Below are 8,278 nucleotides of genomic sequence, written 5' to 3' on the forward strand. Positions count from 1 at the left end.
AAACTGCAGGGAAATGTGGAAGTCAGACCAGACAATACCCTTTGGAAGGTCTTGTAGGCAAAAGAGCTAATCAGTGCCAATATAAATCTCTTTGTGGTTAAGGCCTCTTTCACACGGGCGCAGTGAGATTGCTGCTACAAAATCTCTGCGATATCGCAGCATTGTACATTTTTTATTTTTTTTTTGTGAAAAATGTTGCATCGAATAGCTGCTACCCACAATTTTCTTGCATGATAAAATCGTGCGACGATTGCAAGAAAGTAAATGAGTTTCTAATGTTAAAAATGTATCGCAAAGCAAGAACATCGCAAGTTTGTGCTATGCGATAAACAGGGAGGCTCCATATGGGAAACGTGGGATACAAAACATTTGCAAATCGCGGCAATATTCGGCATGCCATTTTTTTTTTTTGTAGCAACATACCATCAGTGAAAACATGGCTAATGTGAAGAAAACCATGGGCTTCACATACATGTGTTTTGTAGCGCTGTCACTTCGCTACAAAATAGCACACTTTTTCCACTGTAGCTGGGACATCCATAAGAGCCCCGTTTACAGGGGAAAATATCCCCCTATAGTGGCAATAGTCCCAATAGACCTGATCTGGGCCTGCTAGGACCCTGCAGCTCTGTTGTAACAGGGGTACACTGGTGGTCGCGTGATCGACGGGTCGCATTGTAGAAGAAACCCTTTCACTTACACTTTTTAGTATATAGCGCTCATTGAGCGCTATGTACCCAGGAAAGAAGGCAAAAGCAGTTAAAAACTGCATCTCATCTCCGGGTCATCAGCTGTGACTAACAGCTGAGAGCCCGACCTGCTCCTGTTTGATTGCTTGACCATAATTTACAGTGCTTGGTCCTTAAGGGGTTAATTGCATATCTTACCTTTTTATAATGAGCAACTATTTTTCAGATAGTCACTCAAAAGAGTCGCTAAATCATACGAACCACAGTCACTCATTTGCTTTTACAAAGAGCGCTTATTGTTCATTAGTTCGTTGAGGTATCATTCGTAGGGGGATCTCATGTAAATTAATTTGCAAGTTGTTCAAATACGAACAACTGCGACTTTTATTCAACCAGCAACTATTTGCAGCTGCCTTCATAGAGTTGAATGGGCAGTCCTTCTTCTGATACCATGTGACTGGTGAAACTGCATTTACCATTCCATCCATCCTGACAGCACACATGGAGGTTGCCCTCTGAACCCACTGGTAGAGGAAGAGGAGAGTTCAAAAGGCTACCACTATTCTCCAGTTTTCTTCCTGTCCCTACAGACACATAGGAGCTTCTCCTTGGAGTGATGGAGAAGGACGGAAGAATCGCTTACCTAGCGATGAAGCACAGCGTCCTGTGCCAGCACTGCGAGCGGTGGTTATCTCAGAATTACTAGGCCCATCGCATGCACAGCATGCCTATGTATGGGCCCGATGTTGAGTAGTGAGGCGGCGCTCAGTGATAACATGGCCTCTCTATGATGTCAGACGCATGCTCCGGTGGCGTCAGCCCCACCAAATTCAAAGACGTGGCAGCTCCACTGCCCTGGAAAGCCTCTCCTGCGGGATTACAGCTCAGTCACCTCGAAGACACTGGATAGCATGGAAAGTGACAGGGGAAACCTACAAGCCATGAGTAGTTCACTTGACAGGCTATCTGTTTGATGGCTTCTCCTGTTATTTTAGGATAAAACGCCAAAGCCTGATTTAAAAAAAAAAAAAGTGCATTATGCTTCAAGAAGTTAGATGGTAATGCAAAGAAATTAAGTTGCACTGACTGCACGACAAATATCGTCAGGGAGGAACAAGAATTCTCAATGGATAATTTCCGCCAGATGCTCAGAGAAGAGGTTTAGGCATTAAAAGCGGAACCAGGCGCCCAGCCCCAGCTGGGTCACTCTAGACCAGTGAAAATGGCCATCAGATTCCTGGCAGATGCCTTAGCAGAGTCCGTATGCTTTTAAACCAAAAACACAGTACTGGGAAACTCCGCAAGGCGTGCCTTATGGCTTAAGGCCTGGGCAGCAGACACGATCTCCAAAAACAAGCTATGCTCCATTCCCTTCCAGGGAGCGTATTTATTTGGGTCGGAACTAGACAAGATTCTGGGGATAAGAACACAGGTTTCCCAACCAACTACCTACCCAAGAGGAATCCTTCTTTTAGTAAACAGACGTACCAGCCTAGGGATCAGAAAGGCAAGAGTAAAATGGGTAGATGGTCCTATCCAAATGAGGCCAGGGTAAGAGCTTCACCTTTACGCCAAGACAGCCCGAATCCAGATGAAAATAGAGGGCCCGTGGGCTCTCTCTCGGGGAGATGGAACCAGATAATTGGGAATCCCTGGGTTCTGCAGATAATATCTCTAGGGTACAGAATAGAATTCTCATCCTTTCCCCCTAAAAAGTTCTTAGTTACACCAGACTAGTCCCCTTTTCCCCAAGAAAGGTTGGAGCAAGGAGTTTGTGACATGCACTTTGTGTCTTCCTCTTGAATGGGGGTTATACTGGAGATGTATTGATGGCTACTGCCCTGGCCGTATCTACTGGTATAAGTCTATTTCAATTTGTATTATGCTCTCAAAGACTCCTATCACTATGGTGGACTTCTTTGGATGTATGACTTTTCTATATTTAATAAATATTTTTATAAGTCCTGCACTCCAGTTTGCTTTTCTTCTGTTTGACGTAATAAGAGGAGGGCAGTTGTGTTTTTTTATTACATATTTAGCATTTTGTAAACCTTTTTTTCAGTTTTTATTTTTGTTCCACTATGATAAAAACATGTTTTTAATTAAAAATTATTAAAGAACAAGTATGTTCATCTGCAGGTGAGAAACTGCCTTTTTGTGAGTCTCCTCAAGCAGGCATTTGAGAAGGAACATGCACATCAAAAGATTGGCAACTATCTTAATAGCTTCCTCAGTACTGGCGTTGCATACAAAAGGGCCTCCAGGAGCTGTTTGCAGAGCCCAGCATGTGATTATCACATGCTGCACACAGCTGCATTGTTCTTATCAAGGTTGCCAGCAGATTACAATGTTGTCTGCTGACCCCTGGAGATAACAGACAGCTGTCTACTGAGAGAGAAATGTGTTTGCTTTATCTCTGGTAGCTGAACAATGGATTTTAAGTTTACCTTTAAATCATTGTTCAAACAAAAAGTGCAGGATGCCTGCGTTTACATGTAATTATCACTCATTTTCGTCCGTTTGAATGAATTTTGAGCGATAATCATTATGCATAAATGGGCCTTCAGTGGGTCTCATCCTTTTATCTTCCAGAATGTAAGGAGTTTAAAACCGCATGACAAATGCAAAAGGAACAAGTCTAAAGGTGGCCATACGCATTAGATAGAAGTAGATTGATACTTAACCATAAAAATGAAAGATCATAATTAGCTCATATTAAAGTTAATGAGACCTACAGAAATAGCGTAGCACAGCGCGCTTCACTGTTTCTGTAGTTCCCTTCCCTTCAATGAGAGTTACAGAAACAGCGCTGGGCTGAAGCATTTGTCTGTTTTCATAGTAACTGGACGGTAACTAGAGCAGTGGTTGGCCATCTCAATACCCCTTTAATGACTGCATTATTTTGCTAGATAACCAAATGGTCATTACAATTGGCATGGAGGAACATTGTAGGGTACATTGCTATCTGTAGGGTAACTTAACCCTTGACAAAACTGTTAAGGACAATATGAAAGCTTTAAAAGGGCCTAACGGGGCTGTCTCACCACAAACAATTCCTTTTCATGGGGTCCACCTCTTAACATCTCCAGTAACCCACCCAGTTTAACCAGCGAAGGCATAGGCAACCGGGCACTTTCACTACACTATCTGAAAGGAAAATCTAGTATTCATGTAAGCCATAAGATAAATGGGTGCCCTGTAATACATCGAGACCATAAGAATGGGAGGCCACTCTTACAAAGTGGGTACCAAGTGGGCTCATTCTCTATTATATCCATAAATAGGCATATGGACAGAAGTTGTTTTCATGAGATATCCCCTTTAACAGATAGGAAGAAGTAGTAATTACTACGTTACACCAGTAGATAAGGGGAAGTATTGAAAGATGGATGTGGAAAGCAGAATTCAGTGCACAAGAGAAGATTGGAGAGGCTGTAAGCATACAATGGAACACAGTGCTCTTAAAGGCAAGAGATCCGATGACAAGAAATGGGGAAGAGTGACCAGAGGAACACAAAATTACAACAACATATCCATTTCTTGAACTTGCATGTAATGGTAGACGGAAGCTTAATTTCATGTTTTTCTATGGAGCAAAGGGATTACGGTACTTGTTATGTTTATAGACATACGAGTAGGGGCCTGCAAACTACTTTGACATAACTCTCCTATCGTGTTTATACAGTGCCAGTCAAACGTATGGACACACCTTTTTATTCCATGTTTTTTTTCTTGTTTTTTGGTATTCTGGCCCGCTGCGCTGTAGATGTATGACGTGTCAGGAAGGGGATAATAAAGCTGACACATTTTATGACTTCTCTTAGCCTTGCACTCCTTTTTCAAACAATTCACAAAACTGTGTGGTATAAGGTGTCTTAGCCCTTTGCAATCCAATTTTGGATTCAGGGTTTCCTAGGGGTTTTTCTCCTTCTGCCATTATACAATGGCACCACCTGCTGGCTAGAGCTAGTACTGCGGTATGGGACATGCTGAAGAGGCCCCTCGACAACAGAGTGGCCAGTAATATACAGTAAGAATACCCTCCTGGACGTTTTCCGACATCGGAAGCTTTATAGCCTTCAATCAGAATGTCTTCAGACGTCAGCGGATTGGAAAGTGTTAAACACATAATAAATCTGGTGTATGGAATGTGCAGTGTATTTGTGCATTATGAGCTAGCATCTGGCGCATTTTGCTTAAAACTAACTACATCTGATCACTAGAACAAGGGGTTGGAGCTCTCACCGGAGTACCCTAGGCTGTCTTCACTGCTTTCCAGATCCTTCCGGCAGTGGAAGACGGCCTTATAGAGGTTTATGGAAAGCACTGTTAGCTTCTATGAGTCCGTCTTCAGATGTCGGAAGAAGCCAAAAAGCAGCGAAGGCAGCTGATGGGGCACAGTGCTTAGGTGAGCGCTGCAACCGCCTCATTCTAGCGATCAGTTGCGGTTGTCAGCAGCAGGACCCCCCTCTGAAGATTACTTTTGACATGTCTCTATGACATTTCAACAATTAGCTGAAAGTGTTTATTTTTTCATTTTTGTTACAGCTACCGGTCAAGTGTATTTGTATCCTCAGAACGTGGCTACAGTGGGGCAAGAGAACCATAGGTTCCCTGCTCCAATCTTCACCTTGGTCTCCAGCGCTCGTTTATGGATGTTATGTGATGACACCATGGTACCAGAATGTTTTGAGTGGCAGAGGTAGAACAACCAGGACACAGACCGAAAGAGGATTCAATATGGGAAAGACGTTATGCGACTATATTGGCACTTTTATTTTAGGGGTATCGAGTATGCCACTAGTATTTTAAGGGCACAATGTTGGTGACACTATTTGGGGGCACACCCAGTGTGTTATTTTGGGAGGCACAAAGTGCAACACTACTATTGTATTTGGTGGCTTAGGGGATTGCTGTCTCCTGGGTTAGATGGGCACTCTTGACACATCTGGAACACAGAGCATTTCAGACAATTGTGGTACAATTGACCGCAACCAGTTTTATTTTGCTTTTAACAGCTCCTACAGTACACAATAAAAGTTGAGCCTAATCTCCCATTTAAACGAGATGACAGTAGTCTAAACGGCTGCCTGAGCACGGAGATCACCGCTAAGGTCATTGGCATTTGTGCAGAGCATTTAGACAGGCGGTGTTCATCGCTGGATTGCAGGCTTCTCGCTAAGCACTTCACCTTCTTTCATGGGATTTCCACAAAGCGAAAATCCCGTGATCCAGCAAGGCTTTTATGCTGACTGGAAGTCAGCGATAACGAGAAGTGAAGGAATAGTAATTTTTTTTTTTTTGCAGTTACACTGAATGATTATCGCTTAATTTTGTTCGTTTGACCGCCACTCCACCATCAGGGCTGGCGGTCACGCTACCACTTTTCTTTTCCTTTTCTCCTTTTGTTATTGTTTGGTTATGGGATTGTTCCTTTGGTAGGAGATTGTAACAGAACCCAGGGATTATTGGGTCCTCTGGGGATCCTATAAGGAGGAGGAGATTGTGCCTCCTGGGATCACATTCCTTGTTTGGGGTGGGTGATTCTGAACCTTAATTGCCAGTCCAAAGGGCAGTCTTTTGATATGAATTATATGATCTTGTGGCAATTAAATCCATCTTCATCAAGACAATTAGGTTCTTGATGAGTTGTAGGTCCAATAGAAACGTGTCGAACACACTTGAACCTTCTCATTAATTTTGTCTTTGGCACTACCATTTTGAGTCAGGGATTAATTCCCGAACTTCTATCTATCTTTATATAGTGTATCAGTTGTGTTAGCTACCTTTTTATCATAGTAACTATCGCTGCTTGGATTGGGGTGACTTGTTATTCAAGCTGAGTCAATCCACCAAACAAGCATGAAGGGAAATGGGAAACATCTGATTTATTCCTACATAAACTCTGGATACTGGCATCTTTGCTTACAGAATGAACACTGATACATAGCATACAGCCACATTCCAGTAGGACACCTCTCTGGCATGGGGGTTAAAGACAATCCAGCCAGTGAGTTTTTTTGCTTGGGGTTTTCCTCCTACCCCTTGGAGCTATATACCTCTGCTAAACTCCCACCCCTTGCCTGCTCATGACAAAGGGAAGGGGCCAGAGCTTAGCAGAGCTAGTCCCGCTCCTCCAGCCTATGGGAGCTGCCGGCAAGGGGGAGGGAGCAAGACTTTAGCATACTAGCTCTCCCCTTGTCCCGCCCCTCCCATTGCAGACAGCTAGCAAAGGGCAGAGAGGGGGAGAGAAGGGGGAGGGAGTTTAGCAGTCAGGATGCTAAATAGGAGTCTATGGCAGCGGCTGCCATATTCCAGCCAAAGATAGTTCCAGAACTATCTTTTCTGTCCAGCGTAAAAATGTTTTTACACATTGGCAATACGCCTATCTGAACTGATGCATTGGAAACCCATACATCAGATGGGCAGCTTATATCATCCGGCCGTGAAAACGCACCCAATATGCGCTTATGTGAAAGAGCCCTTAGGCCTCTTTCACAAGAGTATTTTGTCATGGCTATTTTTCTCGTGATAAAACACTGTCCGAAAATCACAACTATTTGTTCAGATGGGCGATTTTCCAGTGCATAGAATTGTCCAGAAAAGATAGCACATATGGTGCACATTCCAGACGTACAGCCGGAAAAATAGGACTTATCTTTGTCCGTATTTAAAAAAACGTATACAGGGTTAGACGGAACGATTATATCGTTCAAAAAATAATTTAACTGAGCAAAAGTGAACGATAATCGTTTGGTCAAAACACGAGCCAATAACTGAATGATGAACAAGATTCATTTGCTACTCACACATGGTTCATTTTATGTAGGCATAAAAATCATTGTGGGCTCATTTACTTCTTGTTCAGTGTTTCACGGAGCGAATGTGAAACACTAAACGATATTGAATTATCCTCGTTGAACAAGTCAATGATGAATCTGCCTGTCTATACCGGCTGCATGAGAGAGAATAAGCTGGCAATTACGTCATTAACTCGATTGCTCATGCTAATGAGAATTGTCCAGTCAAAAAGAGCCCTGTAAGTCCTATTCACATGACTGTATGTGTTTGTACATTCGCCCGTATTCACCGTATATTCGTATGATAGAAGAATAGCGTATTTCATGCCATGCACAGAAATCCTCGGAATGACTAATAATGCTTGAATAGAGCCAGATGTCTACTTTTCCCAGCATTGAACACAGAGTAACTCCCCCCCCCCTCCTCTCCCTTTTTTCCTGTTTCCATAGAAGTCTATGGGAGCTTCCTGGGTATTTCAGCAAAATATAGGGCAAGACCTATCTGTTGATGCAACGTATAAAATCGGTGACCGAAAACAATCACGTATGTGCTATTTTTCCCAGCGCAATTTTCTTACGTGCCCAAAAATCGTTCCTCTGAATGAATCCAATGGAATCCAATGCTTCGTATGCTTGCGATTTTTGTGTGTTTTTTTTACACCGCTAAATTCCTGCGTAAATACGGTTGTGTCAATAAGGCCTTAAGGCCCACTTAGACACAACGATTCTCGCTCAAAATTCGCTCAAAGCCGTCTTTTGAGTGATAACCGTTGCGTCTAAATGCATGGA

Source organism: Eleutherodactylus coqui, chromosome 3, assembly GCF_035609145.1.
Source record: "Eleutherodactylus coqui strain aEleCoq1 chromosome 3, aEleCoq1.hap1, whole genome shotgun sequence".
Lineage (NCBI taxonomy): Eukaryota > Metazoa > Chordata > Amphibia > Anura > Eleutherodactylidae > Eleutherodactylus > Eleutherodactylus coqui.